General features: G+C 36.8%; 1 protein-coding gene and 1 long non-coding RNA gene across 2 annotated transcripts in view; one reads left to right on the forward strand and one right to left on the reverse strand.

Moving 5' to 3' along the window:
• LOC134213378 (armadillo repeat-containing protein gudu) overlaps positions 1–13,768 on the reverse strand; it is a 35,694-nt gene that overhangs the window by 3,696 nt on the left and 18,230 nt on the right. The gene's annotated exons all lie outside the window — the stretch shown is intronic.
• LOC134213380 (uncharacterized) lies at positions 4,575–5,374 on the forward strand. The gene is made up of 2 exons (XR_009979445.1): positions 4,575–4,887; positions 4,949–5,374. It is a non-coding gene; the product is annotated as an uncharacterized LOC134213380 (long non-coding RNA).

Raw genomic sequence — 13,768 nt, forward strand, 5'->3', positions numbered from 1 at the left:
CACAATTCATGGTGGAATTTCGCTGTCAAAAGGAAAATTCGAAGCTTCTATAAGGGTCAAAGTTGGAGAATAAATCAATCAATCGCGGGGGAGAAAAGTATACTGTATGCTCAGTAAAACTTACTAGTTGACAGGCAGTGTGGCGGGGAGAATGTTTCGGAAGACATTGCAATAGTGAAATCCAAGCTTATGGAAATAGAAATGAAAAGGGGTAAAAATTTGGAGGCAAAAGTAAAGGATCAGTCTTTAATTGAAGGGGAAAAGCTAAGTGTATTTCAGGTAGCTAAACAGTTGAAAAAACCGCAAGTCTCAGGATTTCGATTACGTTCAGGTGATACAGTATTAGCAGATATATCTAGTAATCTTAAGCATATACATGATTATTTTAAAAAGCAATTCGATGTTTGCGAGAATAACTCGGAATCATTGGAAGCAGAGGATCCGATTAACTCATTGACAAGTTCGTTAACAGAGGAAGAAGGGAGGATGCTAGTTCTATCAATCACTGAGGATGAAATATTGACTACTTTAAAATCGTGTACGGAAAAAAGTCTCCCGGCCCGGATGGCATAACGTACGAGTTTTACTTGGAACATTACGAGACTTTGAAAGATGATTTAGTAATTTTATTCAATAAGTATCTAAATGGGAGAATTCATCCACCAAAAGAATTTTGCGAGGGTATCATAACACTGATTCCGAAATCAGGTGATCAAACTTTACTAGAAAATCACAGGCCAATTAGTCTCCTTAATACAGATTACAAGCTTTTTACTAACTTGATAGCGAACAGGATGTCTACCATTCTAAGTAATTTGTTGGGTCCTGGGCAAACAGCTGGTTTAAGTAATCTTAGTTGTACTGATAATCTCAAGGATATCCGTCGAATCATAACAAGATCAATGTAACGTAAAAGTTTCAAAGGGTTTCTGCCAAGGTTTCTGCTCAGCATTGATCTGGAAAAGGCGTTTGATAATGTCAATCATGCCTACTTGTAGAAAATTTTGGAAAAATTCGGTTTTCCTGAACAAATGATATTTTGTTTAAAAAATCTTTACTCCATAGCTTCATCGCGAGTTAATTTAAAGGCTTTTTTACACCGGATATTGAAATTAAGTCATCGGTAAGACAAGGGTGCCCGCTAAGCATGATCCTGTTTACGCTTTATATCGAACCGCTCATCAGGGCCATACATACGAGTAGCTCAGGTGTCCTTGTTTATGGTAAATTTCTGAAGGTGATAGCGTTTGCAGATGATGTAACCATATTCATCAAAACTTAACAGGAGTTTGATTTGATAATGAAAATCATATTTGTAGGGAATAATATGACAATATAGAAAAGAAATTGTTACCATTGTATTCGGAAAGGAGGATAATATCGAAAATATCAGATCACTAATTTAGTCGTTAAAAGAAAACACATATCGTCTATTCTGTCAGACAAATTATTAGTGTGTCATCGAGAGAGATTCAATTGCGACAAGCTACGCGAGAGCAGAGGGATGTAATTGAGCGTAAATCGAAAAGTGTCGCTCGCAGAAAAGCAGGAACATGATCAGTTTTGTGACGGACGATGACGAGAACGGATGTGCGTTAACAAATCGAAAAAAAAGATTAAAAAAAATAAATAAATAAAAAGTGAAATATTGATGATGCTAATTTGTGTGTTGAATTATTTATTTAAATAAAGAGAAATCCGACAGACATGTGCACTTCAGAATAAATTTTGGAAGCCATCCTGCAGGAGAGCTGGTGGAAATTTTAGGAGTTTTTTTGTTATTTTGATGGAAGACTGACAAGCCTCTTTCATGACTGCATGAACAAGGTCGGTGTTTGAGTAACGAGTAGAGTTAGAAAATGTAAACGACGATGTGCAAAATAGGCAAATGATATTTTCTGATTTTGATGCAAAACTGACATTTCAGAGCCTGGCAAGCTCTATTCATGACTGCATGAACGAGATCAGTGTTTGAGTAGCGAGCAGAGTTAGAAAATGTAAACAACGATGTATAAAGAAGAAGGCAAGGCTGACAATTGAGAGCCTGGTAAGCTCTATCCATGACTGCATGAACAAGATCAGTGTTTGAGTAGCGAGCAGAGTTAGAAAATGTAAACGACGATGCGCAAATAAGGCGAATGTGAAAAGAAGGCTAATTATATTTTTCTGATTTTGGCTGACTGCATGACTGTATAAACAATATCAGTGTTGAGTAGCGAGTAGAGTTAGAAAATGTAAACGGCGATGTGAATGGAGGCGAATGATTTTTTTTCTGATTTTGATGCAAAACTGACATTTCAGAGCCTGGTAAGGTCTATTCATGACTGCATGATCAAGATCAGTGTTTGAGTAGCGTGTAGAGTTACAAAATGTAAAGGACAGTGTGCAAAGAAGGCGAAATTCTTTTTTTGGGATTTTGATGCAAGACTAGCATTCCAGAGCATGGTAAGCTCTATTCATGACTGCATGAACAAGATCAATGTTTTAGTAGCGGGCTGAGTTAGAAAATGTAAACGACGATGTGCAAGGAAGGCGAATGATATTTTTCTTATTTTGATGCAAGACTTTTCCATTCTGCATGAATAAGATCAGTGTTTGAGTAGCGAGCAGAGTTAGAAAATGTAAACGACGAGGTGAAAGGAGGCGAATGATTTTTTTCTGATTTTGATGCAAGACTTACATTTCAGGGCCTGGTAAGCTCTATCCATGACTGCATGAACAAGATCAGTGTTTGAGTAGCGAGCAGAGTTAGAAAATGTAAACAACGATGTGTAAAGAAGAAGGCAAGGCTGACAATTGAGAGCCTGATAAGCTCTATCCATGACTGCATGAACAAGATCAGTGTTTGAGTAGCGAGCAGAGTTAGAAAATGTAAACGACGATGCGCAAATAAGGCGAATGTGAAAAGAAGGCTAATTATATTTTTCTGATTTTGGCTGACTGCATGACTGTATAAACAATATCAGTGTTGAGTAGCGAGTAGAGTTAGAAAATGTAAACGGCGATGTGAATGGAGGCGAATGATTTTTTTCTGATTTTGATGCAAGACTGACATTTCAGAGCCTGGTAAGGTCTATTCATGACTGCATGATCAAGATCAGTGTTTGAGTAGCGTGTAGAGTTACAAAATGTAAAGGACAGTGTGCAAAGAAGGCGAAATTCTTTTTTTGGGATTTTGATGCAAGACTAGCATTCCAGAGCATGGTAAGCTCTATTCATGACTGCATGAACAAGATCAATGTTTTAGTAGCGGGCTGAGTTAGAAAATGTAAACGACGATGTGCAAGGAAGGCGAATGATATTTTTCTTATTTTGATGCAAGACTTTTCCATTCTGCATGAATAAGATCAGTGTTTGAGTAGCGAGCAGAGTTAGAAAATGTAAACGACGATGTGCAAAGAAGGCGAACCTTTTTTTGGGGTTTTGATGCAAGACTAGCATTCCGTTGACTGGTAAGCTCTATTCATGACTGCATGAACAAGATCAGTGTTTGAGTAGCGAGCAGAGTTAGAAAATGTAAACGACGAGGTGAAAGGAGGCGAATGATTTTTTTCTGATTTTGATGCAAGACTTACATTTCAGGGCCTGGTAAGCTCTATCCATGACTGCATGAACAAGATCAATGTTTTAGTAGCGGGCTGAGTTAGAAAATGTAAACGACGATGTGCAAGGGAAGGCGAATGATATTTTTCTTATTTTGATGCAAGACTTTTCCATTCTGCATGAATAAGATCAGTGTTTGAGTAGCGAGCAGAGTTAGAAAATGTAAACGACGATGTGCAAAGAAGGCGAACCTTTTTTTTGGGCTTTTGATGCAAGACTAGCATTCCGTTGACTGGTAAGCTCTATTCATGACTGCATGGACAAGATCAGTGTTTGAGTAGCGAGCAGAGTTAGGAAAGGTAAACGTCGATGTGCAAAGAAGGCTAATTACATTTTTCTGATTTTGACTGACTGCATGACTGCATAAACAATATCAGTGTTGAGTAGCGAGTAGAGTTAGAACATGTGAACGGCGATGTGAATGGAGGCGAATGATTTTTTACTGATTTTGATGCAAGGCTGACATTCAGAGCCTGGTAAGCTCTATCCATGACTGCATGAACAAGATCAATGTTTTAGTAGCGGGCTGAGTTAGAAAATGTAAACGACGATGTGCAAGGAAGGCGAATGATATTTTTCTTATTTTGATGCAAGACTTTTCCATTCTGCATGAATAAGATCAGTGTTTGTGTAGCGAGCAGAGTTAGAAAATGTAAACGACGATGTGCAAAAAAGGCTAATTATATTTTTCTGATTTTGATGCAAGACTGACATTCAAGAGTCTGGTAAGCTCTATCGATGACTGCATGACTGCATGAACAAGGTCAGTGTTTGAGTAGCGAGCAGAGTTAGAAAAGGTAAACGACGATGTGCAATGAAGGCGAATGTGCAAAGAAGGCTAATTACATTTTGTTTCTGATTTTGACTGACTGCATGACTACATGCATAAACAATATCAGTGTTGAGTAGCGTAGAGTTAGTAGAGTTAGAAAATGTAAACGGCGATGTGAATGGAGGCGAATGATTTTTTACTGATTTTGATGCAAGGCTAACATTCCGGAGCTTGGTAAGCTCAATCCATGACTACATGAACAAAATCAGTGTTTTAGTAGCGATTAGAATTAGGAAATGTAATCGACAATGTGCAAAGAATGCAAATGATCTTTTTCAGATTTTGATGCAAGATTGACATTCCAGAGCATGGTAAGCTCTATTCATGACTGCATGGACAAGATCAGTGTTAGAGTAACGAGTAGAGTTAAAAAATGTAAACGGCGATGTACAAAAAAGGCGAATGATTTTTTCGGAATTTTATTTTTTAAATCACTTCAAAACCACGTGTTAGTAAGTATCGTTTTATATAACTTTTTTTTACCATTTTTATAATTATTACATATTTTTTCAGAATTATTCTACTACAGCTGTCATCTCCGGAGCTTATAGATAATAGAGTAGGGGTGGAGAAGGATGTAGGGAATAATATGACAATATAGAAAAGAAATTGTTACCATTGTATTCGGAAAGGAGGATAATATCGAAAATATTAGATCACTAATTTAGTCGTTAAAAGAAAACACATATCGTCTATTCTGTCAGACAAATTATTAGAGTGTCATCGAGAGAGATTCAATTGTGACAAGTTACGCGAGAGCAGAGGGATGCAATTGAGCGTAAATCGAAAAGTGTCGCTCGCAGAAAAGCAAGAACATGATCATTGAACGGGACAGCTCAGTTTTGTGACGGACGATGACGCGAACGGATGTGCGTTAACAAATCGAAAAAAAAGTAAAAAAAAAAAAATAAATAAAAAGTGAAATATTGATGATGCTAATTTGTGTGTTGAATTATTTATTTAAATAAAGAGAAATCCGACAATATTCTCGTACTCGTTGTATGCAAACATACGGATCAACTTAAGAAAATCATGTTTTGTTAGGCTGAACAACGTGCCGGGCGGGCCACAATTGGTTAGTGAGTTTAACAAAGTGAAAATTCTAGGATTAACAATTCACAACACGTGGGCGAAAATGATCGATGATAATTATGAAAAATTGATTAATGACATGAAGTATAGCTTGAAAATTAATCAAATCAGAAACCTCAACTTACTGGAAAAAACATGGCTGTTAAATATGTTTGTGTTGTCCAAAATGTACTATATTGCACAAATCATTCCACCACGAAATAAGCATTTAGCACAAATAAAAAGTATGGTTGGGAGGTTTTTATGGAATGGTGATATCTTCAGAGTAGCAAGAGAGCAAATGTATCTTGACAATGATAAGGGAGGTTTAAAACTTGTTGACCCGGAATCTAAATGCAAAGCTTTATTTATTCGGAATGTGCTATATGACAGAAATGGAGCAGAAAACGAATATGAAAAATATCTGCTTGATTACGCTAAATCCAGTTCATATACAAGAAACGGAAGCGAATGGCTTCAAGAAGCAAAATTACTACAGCGAAATTTTAATTTATGTACAACACGATTACTATATTCTCACTTTTTGACCAGTAAGGACATTTTAGTTGGGGTTACTGAACGTTACCCTCAAATCGATTGGACGATTATTTGGAGAAACTTGAGTTACAATTTTCTAGCTTCCTATGATAAAGATTTGATCTACCGCTTAGTGAATGATACAATACCAAACAAGGAGAAGTTAATAGCATATCGAATCGGTAATTTGAACAACGATGAATGTGACGAGTATGGAGTTACTGATAATGACGAACATAGGCTACGCAGTTGTAACAAAACAACAGATATAATGAACTGGACGAAAAACATAATGACGGATCGATTAAAAGCATTGTACAGTAATTTGGAAGACATACTCCAATGGGACATTGAAGTTTCAAATCAACAGCAGTGTGCTGCTTTGTGGATTGCATGTCATACAATTGCATTTTGTTTGAATAACACGACATCAAAAAATTGTATTGTTTCAAAAAGTCAATTGGGGAAATTCGATAGAATAACAGAAAAATGTTCGAATATCAATTTGGAAAAATGTTAAATGTATGCTAAAATATGTAGGTTGATAGGACTAGTTATAGTAAAAATTTGAAAAATGTAATTAGAAGTTAATCACAAAATAAAAAAAAAACTAGTTTCCCATAACCGGGGCGCGCCACATTCTCTGTAACCGTATGAAACGGCAGCAATTATAAAAAACGATACCTAATTAAAAATGAAATCCATAGTTTTCTTAGTGTTGCTTCATTTTAATGCGTTTTAAGCATGTTTCAAGCAAGCTTTGCATTCAAATGATATTTCGACACGGTTGTTTCATAAGTTTTTATAAGTTTCATAAGTCATATGTTTTGTAAAAAGTGGAAGCTGTTCGTGCATTTAGTCTATTTTATTGTCATTTCTTTGTTAAGGTAGTCTAAGGCGATTTTATGTTCTAGCAAGTAGCTTGATCGTTTCCAAACTAATTGTTATCATCTACTAGTCGACCCGGCAGACGTTGTCCTGCATAGTAGGCGAAAATACGCGTTGTGAACTGCCTATGCGAAATTTCCATACGAATCTAAATTCAAGTTTTTCACAATTTATTTAACCCTACTCGTAATTTTCGCATGCGGAAATAGCATATAAACCCGTCGGAAACGATAACGAACATATCTGCTGAAGAAATGAAAAAAATCCATCCAGCCGTTTTCGAGTTATGCGGATACGAACACAGACCATTTCATTTTTATTTATAAGAAGAAGAAGAAGATGATGTACTAATGATTAGTTATGAGTCAGCTATAGGATTCACTTTTCGGTGGCAAAGTAAAGCTTCATCACGCCTATTCCGTATCTATTAGTAAACATTATCAAGAATGAAGTCGTCGTAAGATTGTTCATATACCATCATTTTGAACGTTTTTTTTTTCTTTTCGGGTGTGCCACTGCGACCAATTATTAGATCTATTGTAGCGTTACCCGTATCCTTAGTGTTTAAGTGCATGTCGAATTACTCCAGTGCTATTGAGAAGCAATGCAGTATCGGTTTCGATACAGTTGTTGTTTTGTTTTCTCAAGACTATAGCTAGAAAAATGGATTAGGCTAGGGCTCTGTTTGGTAGATCTTACACCGCAACACACTACGTCAAAGTGATCTACCGTGTTACGGGAAATTTTTTGAACGTTAATAGCCATTGGCGTAAATAAGGGGGGGGGCGGGGGGGCCTGGCCCCCTCCAGACCTACTTGTGGCCCCCCCCAGAAAATTTTGAAAAGTAATTCCAACTTAGTCAGTTTTTATTTCATTTACATATTTCCTACATATTTCTTAATTTTGATTATGAATTCTATAAACATATTTTTTGTTGCGTTATCACATCTATGACCATTTGTTCAGCAAAGCATCGAAATATTTAAGTTGGACCCCCGGGAACATTTTCTCGATTTTTAAGCTAAAATCAATGCCGCTTCTAATTCAGTTGCTAGCTTAAAATAATAAATTTGTTCTGCATTTGTTTGACTAGTATCCTGGTCGCAGAAACATAAAAACATAATTGTATTAAGATATAAATATTTCTGTTCTATTAAACTACCATCCGCTTCAAAAAAGACTGAAGCAACTACATCAAAATGAGCACATGTACACAAATCCGGTCAATGAAATTTCGAACGACCATTCTTTCGAAAATCTTCGAGTTAATCGCAAGGTATGCCGCAAAACAGTTGATCAAATTCTGGCTATATAATTCTGGCTCAGAAAGATATAAAATTATAAAACTTAAGAATCTTTGTTACAATGACAGAAAAATCAACAACGCATTCCATTGAAAGTATTAGGACAAAACTTAGGCAACCTTCGCACTCACAACAGAGATTGCATTAAAGAAATATTTTTATAATCCTCAAAAGATCTTGTTCCATTTAATTTTTTGGCAATTTCATAAGGATCATCGGAAAACTCTTTTGTGCCTGCTTTAGTTAGAATTAGTTTTTTAGGATAAAAAAAAAGATTTAGAAACGGTTCGTATCAGAAAACATTTCTTTTGCAGCACAATTCAGATCGATTTGGTTGCTTCTCAAGTCTCTTTGATTTTTGCAGAGAAATCTCTCACCTATTCAGAAAACTATAATAAAGCCTCTTCCTAACGTCAGTAACTACAAAAACCCTATGTTATTCTGGAATTTGATTTATGACTCATAATTTTATGACTCATGGAATTTATGACTCATAAAAAACACTTTAAGATTCCAAATTTGTGTTCATCGGTACTTAACTATTTCAGCACATAGCATACATTTTGGAATTGCATGAATACCTATATTGATTGTGACAAAATTTCGTGGAATTTATTCCACATCTAAAGAGTTTCAAAAATTTCAAGTTTCAAAAAAATCGAGATCTTTATGCATTAAGTAATCATGGAAATGCTTGAAAACTTTCAGAAATATACTCATATCGAATTTCATTTATAGATAGAAGAAGATCGAAGAAGATTCTTGAATCTTAGATTACACACTTATCCACATTTAGTAACATGGATAAGACAAGTTGACACAGACACAGCGTTTTGAAGCAATCACAGCATCATTGGAAATCAATTGTATTATTCGCGATTTTTTTATGTTAGTTCTAGGACAAATGAGCGATAAACTTAGTCAATCAATTTCTATTGCAATCCATGCGCACAGTGCTTTAAATCGCCTTTGAAAATTACATCCCACCAACTGGTGCCATGACCCCCCCTAGACCGAGACTCTAGTTACGCCTATGTTAATAGCGCCTTTATCTTGTGATGAATTTCCTAGATTTATATATCAAACGACTCGGAAGCTCTCCACGAATTTGCAAATTTAATTTAAACTTTTGATTATAAACGTAAAACTGGCTGTCGTTACATGCCATCCATGCGAATTAATTTCTGCAGCGTCTCCATCCGACGCGTACTCGTGATTCTGCTACCGACGATAAACCACTCTGCGCTCTCCGTGACATATTGACAAAATAGCTCGGGCGCGCGGGAAAGCAGATTTCTTGTAATCAATTAAGGACAATTAGCCCCGCCTCTTTGTTAATTAATGTGGTGCAAATGATATGAGCAACCATAATACTCACAAAGGGGTGGGGCTATATGCTTCATTTTCTCTATGCATAAAAAGACCCGTATGTCGGAAGCGCCCGTCATATGCATTCAAGCATTTTCAGATAGCGGAAACAACCGACGCTCCTTCGATAGCGGTGAGTGTGCATCAGAGGCGATCGTCGGGCGGAGAGTAGACCATGGTGTCGGTGGCGATCTTTTTTTTTATATCTTTATTAAGGAGGCTTTCAGCCCTTGGCTGGCTCACCTCCGAGGGGGTGGCGATCTTAGCAACAACGGCTGCCGCAACGATGGAGTTGGTGGCGTCATCGATGGTAGAGTGAGGGTAGTTGCTGATTGTAGTTTGGGATATTGAAAATCAACCGGTTCTTTCCAGGACCACCATTATTTTGGGAAAAACCCAGATTAATCCACCTAGCAGTGATGGAGCCTTTCTCGTGAGTTATAAAAATAGTATTTTATTATTATATTATTAGTCCGATATAACCAATTTTCAGTAGGAAACAATGGGATTCCGCATCGAATGCAACTAAATGCGAGCAAATCGGTTAAGCATAAGTGCTTAAAAAATGAGTGAGAAATTTTCACGCGCTTGTTTTTGGTATAAAAAAATTGTATTTTGGCCATAACTTCTGATTCCATAGTCCGATCTGGCCAATTTTAGGAAACAATGGGACAGCACTATGCGTCGAATGCAACTTGTTGCGAGCAAATCGGTAAAGGATAAGTGCCTGAAAAATGAGTGACATTTTTGCGCACACACACACATACATACATACACACATACACACACACACACACACACAGACATCAGCTCAATTCGTCGTGCTGAGTCGATCGGTATATAACACTATGGGTCTCCGGGCCTCCTATAAAAAGTTCATTTTCGGAGTGAACATATAGCCTTTACGTATGCTTTGTATACGAGAAAGGCAAAAAGTAAAGCTGAGTGGATTTTCCGAACTGCCGTTGATAAAGACCGGCAAATTCTTGGCGTCCAATTCAATTTATTTAGCAAGATTCTTAGCTCTGTTATAGGCTCTAGTGATAGCAAATTATCAATATAAAATTTACCCAAGACGAACATCCTTCAAGTAACAGACATAATCGCTTGACGTCGGTAGCACATTATTATAAACCAGCCGGTTCTTTTCAGGATCATCATTTATACAAGTGAAAGTTGATCCGAAACGTGGTTTCTTAACAATACAAAACATAATCGAGTGACGACAGAGGACAGTTCAATCGTAGCGATGCCGTCGTTAGCGGAATCACAAGCGTGCGTCGATGCGCGAAGGGAGACGATGCAATAATCGCGTGGCAAACGTTGGCATCAGTAGCAGCCGAATTAAATTTTCTCAAAAGATTCTGTTTTTGGTTTTGTAGGGTTTGGAAATGCGCATTATTGAAGATACTTAATTCTTTCCATAAGCACAATTTTATACAAGGAAAATGTTGAATCGAAACGAATTTTCTTCAAAGTCTATAACAACTTCGCTTGGCAATGGCAGACAGTTCAATTGTTAATATTCCGCCGAACAGATACAAATTTTCTTCGAAGTGTTTATAATCGCTTGGCAACAACAATAGCGGTAAGATGCACGGCTACAAAGCAAGACCATGCTGAGGGTGGCTGGGTTCGATTCCCGCTGCCGGTCTAGGCAATTTTCATTTTGGAAATTGTTTCGACTTCCCTGGGCACAAAAGTATCATTGTGTTAGCCTCATTATATACGAATGTAGAAATTGTAACTTGGCTTAGAAACCTCGCAGTTAATAACTGTGAAAGTGCTTAATGAACAAGCTGCGAGGCGGTAATGTCCCAGTGGGGGATGTAATGCCATTGAAGAAGAAGAGGAAAATGAAATTTGCAATAGAAAGATCAAAAATTAAGCTCATTTTGATGATTTTTCAATAAATTCAATAAACAACCATGAGTTAATTTTTTTGTTATTTACTAAATATAGAAAATAAATATAATTATCGTTTTTATATCGAATGTCGTAAATTGTCGTATGCAAAACATTTCCTATTTTGAATTTAGTTCGAAACCTGTGACATAAGAAATAGTTTTTGCAGTTTGCATTGACGCATGGATTATCGATGCACTTCAATAATCACACTTTTTTGTTGCGTGTGCACAGTTGCAGAAATCTTTTTCTCAAATCACAGCAAAAAAATAATATTTTCTAAAGGAAATTATTATGAAATACTGCACAACTGGCAACACTGGCCATCATTTAGAAAGAGAAAAGGCAAGAAGTTGCAAAATGCGAAAATGTTCAAAACAAAAACGCGTGGTTCTCACACCGTTTGCTTTCGTCTGACATTTATCGACATTAAAATCCATTGAAATCGAAACCGTCATTGGAATCGTCACACTTTCAAACTGTGTTGTTCGATTTAGTGTGAACAGCGCAATATCTCGTATTGTTTATGCATAATAGCATTACATTCATCAGAGCAACAAACTATTGTACGTCAGGCGGTCGTGTCATGTACACAATCTTATGTTTTTTTGTCTTTATTGGAGATTTGCAGATAAACAATACAGGGATCGTAATTCTCACTCATTCTCACGAACAGAGAATGCTCCATCACGTTGATTTTCGACGAAAAATCGTGTTGCGGGAAAATAAAAAAGTTCTGATGAGAAATAATCATTTTTCTCTCACTACCAGCGCCGCGAAAAAATAATTTTCTCGTTTCCTCACTTATTTCTTCTTTTTCGTGTCATTACGTATTGCAAAAAGAGTTAGCTTCTATGGAACAAAAAATGTCGATGAGGTGTGTGGCTAAAGCGACCGCATCCCACCGTCGGTTTTGCTGATTCGCAGGTTCAAATCCCATGGCGGTCATATTTTTTTGTAATTGCTTTCCGAAAATATTCGCGAAAGGTGAGTAAGGCGTAAAGCGATGAAACGATAAAAGAAATTTATGCATTAGGCACGGTTTTCGCCTATCCTCAAGGCTCGCTCTAGAGACAAGAAGGGTTGGAGAAAGATGTTTTTCACTACTAACTCCGAAAAATAATTCTCGTTCGATCCGAAAATCACTTGATTTCGTCTCAATAAACAACAAAAAATGGATGAACCAACAAAAAAGAGATGTCCACCGCTTTATTTTTTCTGTACTAATAGGATCAGTGTATTAGGCGCCCGCGTCATTTTCGTTCGAGATTTCACAGTGAGCGCTCGATTGCGTCCGATAGGAAGAAAGCAGTGGCATCAGTGACGTCAGTGGTGATAATCGATGGTGGAGCAACGAATCCTACACGGTTAGAAAAAAGTACCCAATTTTAGGTACTTTTTTTTTTTCTTTTGCACCTCCCTCCCTCTTTCCTTAGTTGTCATAAAATGAAGAGCAAAACCACTCAACAAGAGCAGTAAATTGTGGGAACCCAATCTTAAGTAATCTCATGTTTACAAAAGTTGAGTAAAATTCACCTAACTTTTGGTTAGTTTCTATTTAATATTAAGTTTATTAAGTATATTAATATTAAATGAATTTTACTTAATTTTTGGAAAAATTACCTATTTTTGGATTCTTACACCAAATTTCCGATTTGAGTGAAAAGTACCTAATATTAGGTACTTTTTTCTAACCGTGTAGGTCGTCGGGCCGGCGCAACACTAAAGTGATTTTTTTTGCATCTGTGCCATCCACAGAAGAAGCAACTCTTCAGGCAGATTTGCCTCGCAAGATTCAACCTGTTGAGTGGTTGCTGATAGTGCTTGAAGATCAATGAAAATAAACCGGTTCTTTTCAGGACCACTTCTGAATTTGAAAGGAATTTAAGAGAAATTTTACCAAAGTACAACTGCTAGTGTCTAACGAATTTATGGCGTCCAATGAATTTTCCCGTAAGATTTGGTCTACTGTTAGTTGATAAGAAAATTATTTTGAGCTTTTTAGTGATTGATTTTCTGATTATTGTAATGTCATAAGACGAGTTTATACAATCCCATTGAATTCCACCACTTAATTGTATCTTGACAGATACGTATTTCGACCTCAACGGTAAGGCCGTCTTCAGTGTCTCGTACGTAAGTCGAGTCAAGTACGAGACACTGAAGACGGCCTTACCGTTGAGGTCGAAATACGTATCTGTCAAGATACAATTAAGTGGTGGAATTCAATGGGATTGTATAAACTCGTCTTATGACTACT

This window comes from Armigeres subalbatus, chromosome 2 (assembly GCF_024139115.2).
Source record: "Armigeres subalbatus isolate Guangzhou_Male chromosome 2, GZ_Asu_2, whole genome shotgun sequence".
NCBI lineage: Eukaryota > Metazoa > Arthropoda > Insecta > Diptera > Culicidae > Armigeres > Armigeres subalbatus.